Here is a 10672-nt window from a genome sequence, read left to right as displayed (position 1 = left end):
TTTTGTGTTTTTTGTAGAAATGTGGTTTCACCACATTGCTCAGGCTGGTCTCAAACTGCTGGGCTCAAGCCATCTGCCCACCTTGGACTTCCCAAGTTTTGAGATTACAGGCAGGAGCCACTGTGCTTGGCCCTGTTCTCTTTTACACTAGTTTATTGTGAAGGCCTCCAGTTGTCTTCCTGACTTCTAGGCTTGCTCACTTCATCCTGTTCACAGAAGCCAGAAGAATTATCCTAAAAGGCAAATTTGGGTCAAAATAGTCCTTGAGGCCGGGCGCAGTGGCTCAAGCCTGTAATCCCAGCACTTTGGGAGGCCGAGACGGGCGGATCACAAGTTCAGGAGATCGAGACCATCCTGGCTAACACGGTGAAACCCCGTCTCTACTAAAATACAAAAAAAAAAAAAAAATTAGCCGGGTGAGGTGGCGGGCGCCTGTACTCCCAGCTACTTGGAAGGCTGAGGCAGGAGAATGGCGTGAACCCGGGAGGCGGGGCTTGCAGTGAGCTGAGATCCGGCCACTGCACTCCAGCCTGGGCAACAGAGCCAGACTCCGTCTCAAAAAAAAAAAAAAAAAAATAGTCCTTGATTAAAACCTGCTGGTGACTGCCCATTGCCTTTAAGACAGAGTCAAACTAATTTGGCAACAGGACCTGGTAAGAGCTGGTTTCCGCTCACCTTCCCAGTTTTATCCCGCACCACCTTCCCCATATCCCTTACCCTCCAGCCACACGGAATGTCAGTTTCCTTGGGGGACTTTACTGGTCCTGCAGGAAACCCTCTCCCTACCCCCATCATCACTCTTTCACTCTCATCGTTGCTCATCTTTAGCCTCAGCCGAGATGTCTCACCCCACTCTCTGTGATGCAACAAGAAGCCCCTTGGGAGCGTTTCAGTCCCACTCTGAACTTCTGTCATGTGCTCATCACAGTCTGGTAAGTGTTGGCCTATGATTCCTAGATTAGTCCATTTTTCATTGCTATAAGGAAATACCTCAGGCTGGGTAGTTTATAAAGAAAAAAGGTTTATTTGGCTCACAGTCCTGCAGACTATACAAGTAGCATGGTGCCAGGCCGGGCACAGTGGCCCACACCTGTAATCCCAGCACTTTGGGATACTGAGGCAGGAGGATTGCTTGAGCCCAGAAGTTTGAAACCAGCCTGGGAAACATGGTGAGATCTTACCTGTAGTAAAAATGAAAAAAAAAAAATAGCCAGGCATGATAGTGTACTGATGCATGCCTGTGGTTTCAGCTACTTGGGAGTCTAAGGTAAAAAGATCTCTTTAGCCCAGGATGTCAGTGTTGCAGTGAGCCATAATTACACCACTGCTCTCTAGCCTGAGTCTCAGAGTGAGACCCTGTCTCAGAAAAAAAAAAGCATAGTACCAGCATCCACTGGTGAGGACCTCAGGAGGCTTCCTTTCCTGGCGGAAGGTGAAGGAGGAGCCGGCATGTCACTTGTTGAGAAGAAAGAGCAAGGGAGAGGGGAGGAGGTGCCAGGCTCTTTAAACAATCAGCTCTCACATGAACTAGTAGAGAGAGAACTCACTCATTACCATGGGGAGGGCACCAAGCCATTCATGAGGGATCTGTCCCCATGACCCACACACCTCCCACAAGGCACCACCTCCAACATTAGGGATTTAATTTCAATATGAGATTTGAAGGAGACAAACATTCAAACTCTATCAATTTCCTGCTACCCTATAAGCTCTGTGAGGGCAGAAACTCTTTTTCTTTTCTTTTCTTTTTTTTTTTTTTTTTCTGAGACAGAGTTTCACTCTTGTTGCCCAGGCTGGAGTGCAGTGCCGCGACCTCAGCTCACTGCAACCTCCACCTCCCAGGTTCAAGCGATTCTCCTGCCTGAGCCTCCTGAGTTACTGGGATTGCAGGCATGCACAATCATGGCCCGCTAATTTCTGTACTTTTAGTACAGAGACGGGGTTTCACCATGTTAGTAAGGCTGGTCACGAACTCCTGACCTCAAGTGATTCACCTGCTTCGGCCTCCCAAAGTGCTGGGATTACAGGCATGAGCCACCGCTCCCGGCCAAGGGCAGAAACTCTTATACCTTGTTCACTGCGCTTCCTTGGGCACCTATTATAGTGCCTGGTATGTAGTAGGAGCTCAAGAAGTGTTTGTTAGGGCCTGATGTGTTGGCTTAAGCCTGTAATCCCAGCACTTTGGGAGGTGGGGGCCAGAGGATTGCTTGTGCCTAGGAATTCAAGGCCAGCCTGGGAAACATAGTGAGACCCTGTCTCTACAAAAAATAATAAACTGGCCGGGCATGGTGGCTCACGTGTGTAATCCCAGCACTTTGGTAGGCTAAGGTATGCAGATCACCTGAGGTCAGGAGTTCAAGACCAGCCTGGCGAACATGGTGAGACCCCATCTCTACTGAAACTATAAGAATTAGTCGGGCATGGTGACACACACCTGTAATCCCAGCTACTCGGGAGGTTGAAGAAAGGGAATCACTTAAACCCAGGAGGCAGAGGTTGCAGTGAGCCGAGATCATGCTGCTGCACTCCATCTAGCCTGGGCGACAGAGCAAGACTCTGTCTGGGAAAAAAAAAAAGAAAAATTAATAAACTTAGCTAGGTGTGGTGTTACATGGCTGTAATCTCAACTACTTGGGAGGCTGAGGTGGGAGGATCACTTGAGCCCAGAAGATGGAAGCTGCGGTGAGCCAGCCCAGGTGATGGAAGCTGTGGTGAGCCATAATCACCTCACTGTACCTCAGCCTGTGTGACTCTGTCTCAAAAAAAGTAAAAAAAAAAAAAAAGAAAAGAGAAAAAGAAAAAAGAAATATTTGTTGGGGGGAAAAAAAAAGAATGAATGAACAAGCAGAGTGTCAGGAGAGTACTGTGAATGTGTGTCCTGTCAGTAGAGTATAGGGACTTGGGCAGGAGCGGCTGGACTTGAAGAGCAGGTTGGTGGAGACCAGGTCATTCATCCTAAGCAGTTTGCCCTGTAGCATGTTGATGAAATATCCCACGTTGCCTGCTGGTGACTGAACTGGGCTTCCTGTTTCTGTGTTTGGTTTGACCATCACAGTGTTGAAGAACTGTTGAAGTGAGTACTTTATAGTTTGCTACAGTTTCCCCCGGTCTCCCACGTTAACTCCGGCCTCCTTCCCTCATGTAGGTTGCCTGACCCGCTGAGATCTGTGTTTGCTGTTCCTGTAGATGGGTGGGTATGAGGTGATTTAAGGAGGAAGATTTAATATATGAGTTATAGAAAGATAAATAGACTGGGCGCAGTGGCTAAAACCTATAATCCCAGCACTTTGGAAGGCCAAGGCGGAAGGATTAGTTTGACCCAGGAGTTCAAGACCAGTCTGGGCCACATAGTGAGACCCCCTCTCTAAAAAAATTTAAAAATTAGCCAGGCATGGTGGCATGCACCTGTAATCCCAGCTACTCGGGAGAGTGAAGTGGGAGGATAGCTCGAGCCCAGGAGTTCAAAACTGCAGTAAGCGGTGATCTTGCCACTGCACTCCAGTCTGAGTGACAGAGTGAGACTGTATCTTAGGAAAAAACAAAAAAAAAAAGCAAGAGAGAGAGAAATAGATCCAGCATTAGTAGGAGTGTGCTTTTGAGTGCTCTTTAGGATAAAATTTTATTTTAATATTTTTTCTTCTTTAAATTTTTTATATTCTAGCAAGCCATTTCTTCAACGAGGAGAAATTAATTTCATCCAAAGAGCCCTAGGAGCAAGGGCAGACTCAGAAAATCAGAGGCACTATAGTCAGTTTGAGCAGCTTATATCTTCAGACTGCTAAGCTGGCCAGCGCCAGGCTGGGTCTATTCTCTCCCCCTTTGATTTCTCAAACACAAAGCACCCTGCTGGAATCTCAAATTGGATCTGCAGTAGGTCACCATTAACTCAGCAGCCTGCTATGTTGTGAGTCCTCATGCCAGGAACTGTGCGGGATACAAAATGTAAGAGAAGGCTGGAATAGAGCATCTCCGGGGGAAATGAGAGCCAGAGATACGGTGGTGCCCCATGGAGACATCCAGCTGGTGTTTGGTAGTGCCTTGTGGAAAGGCTGTACTTTGGCAAGGTCTCCACATCTGCAATGTGGCCTTCAATATTATAGGTCCCCAAACTCCAGGTTTTTACATTCCCTGCATAGGTCAGGGTCGTAGGGAGTGAATCAATCATCCTAGCAGAACTCCCTGATTTTTAAGGCAGGCATTCCATTTATTAATTGACAAAGGAGGCATATTTCTCCTTTGGTAACCTGATGATTTAGGTCTTTTCCCTAGAGACTGCCTTTCCACATAAATGTTCTTGGAAAACTAAGCAGAGGATGAGGGAAAGGCTGTGAACAAGCTTGCTGGTCCCTCCCTGTCCTAAAAAAGAGCATACCTCTTCTGTAACCAGAAGACTTTTCACTAGTCCAGGCTGGGCAGACTGGGACGAGAGAGAGAGAGAGAGAGAGAGAGCTGACTGCAGCTTCCACTTCTGCAGCTTCTACTTCCATCCTCCCACTTCAACCTCCAAAGTAGCTGGGACTATAGGAATGTGCCACCGCACCAGCTCATTTTCTAATTTTTCATAGAGATGAGGGTTCACTGTGTTGCCCAGGCTGCTCTTGAACTTCTGGCCTCACGGGATCCTCCTGCCTTAGTCTCCCAATGGGCTGGGATTATAGGTATGGACCACCTTACCCGACCTGTGGTGAGTTTTCAACAATGTGATTCCTCTTTTATAGAACCAGCTAAGCTGAAGATTCCCTTGAGAACAAGGGCAAGCCTGTGGTTTCATGGCCTTTCTTCCATTTGTGGTTCTTGCCAAGTGGAATTTAAGTGACCTCTTATCAAGATGGATAAACCCAAGTTTCCCAGTGCTGGAATATAGAAAACGGATGGACAAGTAAGTCCCACTCAGCACCCATAGCCCAGACATGGGGACCTCAACACACCTGGGCCCCAGACATCACCTTTCACTGTGAGTAGCTCAGAGATGACACTTTTGGTTGTTAAATGCCCACTGGCAATATTTTATATAACAGCAAGTGAAGGAATAAATAGTCACCCAAACATTTTCTGTTCCCAATTCCAACATTAATTGGATGAGATAATTATTTTATGAAGAATTTTCATGTGGCACAGTCCTGGCCGTATCTTCAAGTGAACAGAAAAATTCTATTAAAAAATCAACCTTCTATCTCACTCTGTTGCCCAGACTGGAGTGCAGTGGTGTAGTTAAGGCTCTCTGCAACCACAACTTCCTGGGCTCAAGCAATCCTCCTGTCTCAGCTTCACAAGTAGCTGGCACTACAGGTGCTTGTCACCACACCGCACTAATTTCTCATTTTTCCTGTATGTGGATTCCACAGGACTGACTTCGAAAACTTAAGTATGGGTGGATTATGGTGTACACAGAAATGGGGGAGCTGGAACTAATCCCCCCCATATACCAAGGGACAAATTATATCTGTTTTTACAATTATACTGTAGGATGCATTATGTTCTATGACAATGGTAATTTTTAATGATAGTTTTTAATTGAGTGGAATTACCATAAAAATAATAAAAGTAGCAGCTAATATTTACTGAGCTGTTACTAGGTGCCTATAAATACAACAGATTTTTTAATTTCCCGTAAGTCTGCCTTATTCCATGTAACCACTCTATCTTAAATTACTCATGCTTGCTTTGGTAGCACATATACTAAAGTTGGAACAATGGAGAGATTGGCATGGCCTCTGTGCAAGAAAGACATGCAAATTTGTGAAGCATTCCATATTTTTTTAAAAAAGAGAAAAAAATTACTCCCAGATTTTCACTGGGTACATATGAACTTTTGTTTATGTTGAATTATATCCAAAGATGGTATTTCCAGAAGTGAAATTACTGTGAAGGGCATGAGCATTCTTATTACACTTAATGTAAATTGTCGAGCTTTCAGGCATGGCGGCTGTCTGCCTATAATTTCAACACTTTGGGAGGCTGAGGTCGGGGGAGGATTGCTTGAGGCTAGGAGTTGGAGGAGGCAGTATAGGGAGTCATTGTCTATATTATCATTGTCTGCCAAGCTTTACTCTGGAAGGCTTTATATACAGTTTAAACACCACTAATAGTATTAAAAAAATTGTCCATTTCAGGCCAGGCGCAGTGGCTCATGCCTGTAATCCCAGCACTTTGGTAGGCTGAGGTGGGTGGATCACGAGGTCAAGAGATCAAGACCATCCTGGCCAACATGGTGAAACCTCCTCTCTACTAAAAATACAAAAATTGGCTGAGTGTGGTGGCCTGCGCCTGTAGTCCCAGGTACTTGAGAGGCTGAGGCAGGAGCATCGCTTGAACCCAGGAGGTGGAAGTTGCAGTGAGCTGAGATCGCGCCACTGCACTCCAGCCTGGCGATAGAGTGAGATTCCGTCTCAAAAAAAAAAAAAGAAAATGCACATTTCATTGCACCTTTGCCAGCACAGGGTATTATAATTTAACAAGTTATTTTTTTGTTTGACTATTTTTAGTAAATAAAAGACCTAATATTTATTTTTATTTGTCATATTTTAATATCTTTCCTTATGTTAGCTTATCGGCTTTATTTCTTCATTGTCCTTTTTTTATTTTTGAGACCAAGTCTCAACCTATCGCCAAGAATTGAGTGTAGTGGCACAGTCTTGACTCACTGCAGCCTTGACCTCCTGGGCTCAAGTGATCCTTCCACCTCAGTTGCTGAGACTATAGGCACATGCACCCATACCTGGCTAATTTTTTTGATTTTTAGTAGAGACGAGTTCTTGCTATGTTTCCCAGGCTGTTCTGGAATTCCTGGCTTTGAGCGATCCTCCTACCGCCCCCTCCCAAAGTGCTGGTATTATAAGTGTGAGCCACCATGCTTGGGCTGTGTCTTTTCCCTTTATTTATAGGCTTAATGTGTCTTTTACTAATTTGATTATTTTTTAAAATAGTAAATACTTTTAAATAAAGAAGTGAAAAATTTCCTTCACTCTTTAGACCCACAATTTTATCTGAGGAAATAATTGCTGTTGCAAAAATGGGCCAAATTGGACATCACTTCACGTTTTCTTTGTGGACATCTATGCCAATACCTGTTGATCTATCTTAGTCCTTTCATGGTTGCATAATATTTTATTATATAGATGTATCACAATTTACCAGTCAGCCACTGTAGGCATTGAGGCTCCTTCTAATATTTGCTTTGAGCTCTTTAGATAATTAAAAATTAACCCCCTCAGCCAGGTGTAGCAGCTCACACCTGTAACCCCAACACTTTGGACAGCTGAGGTGGAAGAACAGCTTGAGGTTAGGAGATCATCACCAGCCTGGCCAACATAGTGACACTTTGTTTCTATTAAAAATTTTTTAAAAATGAGCTGGACATTGCAGTGCACCCCTGTAGTCCCAGCTACATGAGGGAGGCTGAGACTGGAGGATCACTCGAGCCTAGGAGGTTGAGGCTGCAGTCAGCTATGATCATACCACTTCACTCCAGCTTTGGTAACAGAGTAAGACTGTGTTTCTTAAATAAAACAAAAATTAGGTGGGAAGATTGCTGTAGTCCTGGAGGTAGAGGCTGCAGTGAGCTGTCATTATACCACTGCAGTCCAGCCCACGCAATACAGCAAAACCCTTTTTCAAAGAATAAAATAAAATAAGATAAAAATTAACCCTTGGCCGGGCGCGGTGGCTCAAGCCTGTAATCCCAGCACTTTGGGAGGCCAAGACGGGCGGATCACGAGGTCAGGAGATCGAGACCATCCTGGCTAACACGGTGAAACCCCGTCTCTACTAAAAAAAATACGAAAAACTAGCTAGGCGAGGTGGCGGGCCCTGTCGTCCCAGCTACTCGGAAGGCTGAGACAGGAGAATGGCGTAAACCTGGGAGGCAGAGCTTGCAGTGAGCTGGGATCTGGCCACTGCACTCCAGCCTGGGCGACAGAGCGAGACTCCGTCTCAAAAAAAAAAAAAAAAAAAAAAAATTAACCCTTTATCATATTTCCCACTAACACCGTCCTGCCTACGTTTTTCCTAGAAGCCCTTGAATTTTGTTTTCTTTTCACATACCATTTAAAACTTTTAAGTACTGATGTCTTTCTGTTTCATTCCTCCTTTTTTTTTTTTTTTTTTTTTTTAAAGAATGCCTTTTTGTCACTTCCAGCTGAATCTACCATGAAAGACTTCAGAGTCCAGTAAGAGAGACTGACTGAGCAACATCTTATTCAGGTACAAAAAGACTTGGACTATAACTAAAAAATGATCAAATAAGAGTGCATGCATCAAGTGCATGGAAAGCACTTCTGGAGGGTGAGAGAAGCTTCCAGTTAAGGTGACATTGAAGCCAGGTCCTGAAAGATGAGGAAGATTTGTATGAGAGTGGAGAGGGAAGGGGGAGGCGGAGGGATGGGATGGAGTGAGCTGCTCAGGCAGAGAAACCAGCACTGTAAAGACCTGGACAATGAAGATGGCACATTTTGTTCAGGGAGTGGTGAATTAAGTGTGGGGGGAATGCTTTGGAGAGACAGTAATTTGCTTGTACGGAATTTTGCCCGAGAGACCTCATTACAGTTTCTAATCTTTTGATGTTATCATGCATCACTGTCCTTGTCAAATAGTTTGGAATAGGTATGGTGATCACAGTAACATCAAGCATAATATTTCGTTAGTTCTCAGAAATAGAGAAGAAGATGTGATGATGGAAGAAGAGGTCAGAGAGGGAGATTTGAAGATGTTGCAGTTCTGGCCTTCAAGATGGAGTTGGGGCCATCTTCAAGGTGAGTCAAGGAATGGGGTGGCTTCTAGAAACTGGAAAAGGCAAGGGAGCACATTCTCTCTAGAGCCTCCAGAAGCAATGCTGCCCCTCTTACACCTTGACTTTAGCCTTAATAGGCCTAGTTTGGGCTTCTGGTTCCCAGAACTATAATAGGGTAGATTTGTGGTGTTTTAAGGCACTAAATATAGGGTAGTTTGTTGCAGCAGCAAGAAGAAATGAACATGAGCCAGGGGCAGTTGCTCACACCTGTAATCTCAGCACTTTGGGAGGCTGAGATGGGAGCATCACTTGAGCCCAGGAATTTATGACAAGCCTGGGCAACATAGTGAGACTTCTTATTGGGGGAAAAAAAAAAAAAGTAGCCAGATGTTGTGGCATGCACTTGTAGTCTCAGCTCCTAGGGAGGCTGAGGTGGGAGGATTGTTTTAAGTCTGGGAGGTTGAGGTTACTGTGAGCTGTGATTGAGCCACTATACTCCAGCCTGGGCAATAGAGCAAGACTCTCTTTCAAGAAAGAAAGAAAGAGAAAAGAGAGAAAGAAAAGAGGGAGGGAAGGAAGGAAGGAAAGAAGGAGGGAAGGAGGGAGGGAGGGAGGGAGGGAGGGAGGAAGGGAGGAAAAAGAGTGGTGAGGGTTGACCTCATTAGTGAAAATTGAGCAAAAGCTTGAAGCAGGTGATGGAGCTGGCCAAGGTGCTGAGGGAAGAGCACTGTAGGCTGAATCAACAGGATAAAGGCATTAGGAAACTCCCTGGTGAGTCCGAGGCTCTGGAAGGAGGCCAGTGCAGCAGAGAGAGAGAGGGAGAGAAGTAAGGGAGGAGGCCAGAGTTGCCAGGCGGTGATCAGTATAGATTGTGTAAGCCCTGGGAGGCTATTGCTGAGGCTTTGACTTTTACTCTGACTGAAATGGGAACTGCAGGAGCGTTCTGCGTAGAGAGGCGACTTGATCTGTCTCCTGATTTAAAAGCACCCCCTGGCTGCTGAGTTGAGAAAGACTGTGGGAAGATTTGGGTAGAAGCATGGGGGCCAAACTGTGGCAGCATCCAGGTGGGAGATGGTAGTGGTCCTGACCAGGGTCATGGCCGTGGTGAGAGATGGTCAGAACCTGGATAGATGTTGAAGTCAGCCAATAGGATTTCCTGAGAGACTGGATGTGGGCTGTGAGATAAGGCAGGAGTCAAGGTTGAGCTTGATTCTAATTGAATTATTAAGTAATTTTTAAAAACACTGCTTCCTTTCTCAATCCTACCAAGTAAAGGATGCTACATGAAAGAAATCTCAAGTCAGACCAGGTGCAGTGGCTCACACCTATAGTTCCAACACTTTGAGAGGCAGAGATGGGAGTGTGTGTTTTAAGGCCCAGGAGTTTGAGAGCAGCCTGAGCAACATAGCAAGACCTCCTCTCTACAAAAATAAAGAAATTTAATAAAGTAAAATAAATACAGCTGAGCATGGTGCTGTGTACCTATCACCCCAGTTACTCAGGAGGCCAAGGTGGGCAGATCTCTTGAGGCTAGGAGTTTGAAGCCAGCTTGGGCAACATAGCAAGACTTCTCTCTTTAGAAAAATTTTTAAAAAAATAGCCTAACATGGTGGCACTTGCTTTTATTCCCAGGTAGAGGTAGGCTGAGGCAGGATGATCTCTTGAGTTCAGTTAAACGAGGCTGCAGTGAGCTATGATTTTACCACTGCACTCCAGCCTGGGTGACAGAGTGGGACCCTGTCTCAAAATACAAATACAAATAAAATGAAATTTCAAGTCAGACCAGTCCCTTCTAGGCTGTGGAGGCCTTGCAACTGTATAGCCACGTGATTGGGTTTGTGTGGCTGTGGATGAGGGGACCCCTGCCCAATTGTTGTTGGCTATATAATCAGTTTATTTTAATTATAGTAATCAAATATATTTCCTCATACTTGATGGTCTCAG

General features: G+C 45.2%; 1 long non-coding RNA gene and 1 pseudogene across 1 annotated transcript; both read left to right on the top strand.

Moving 5' to 3' along the window:
• The first annotated feature begins 569 nt into the window (after window positions 1-569).
• LOC135969879 (uncharacterized) lies at window positions 570-8189 on the top strand. The gene is made up of 3 exons (XR_010585241.1): window positions 570-932; window positions 4719-4879; window positions 8138-8189. It is a non-coding gene; the product is annotated as an uncharacterized lncRNA (long non-coding RNA).
• Window positions 5660-5759, top strand: LOC123572589 (U6 spliceosomal RNA; annotated as a pseudogene).
• Window positions 8190-10672: the final 2483 nt, after the last annotated feature.

This window comes from Macaca fascicularis, chromosome 3 (assembly GCF_037993035.2).
Source record: "Macaca fascicularis isolate 582-1 chromosome 3, T2T-MFA8v1.1".
Lineage (NCBI taxonomy): Eukaryota > Metazoa > Chordata > Mammalia > Primates > Cercopithecidae > Macaca > Macaca fascicularis.
The sequence above is the reverse complement of the archived record's forward strand: the minus strand, read 5'-3'. Positions and strand labels throughout refer to the sequence as shown.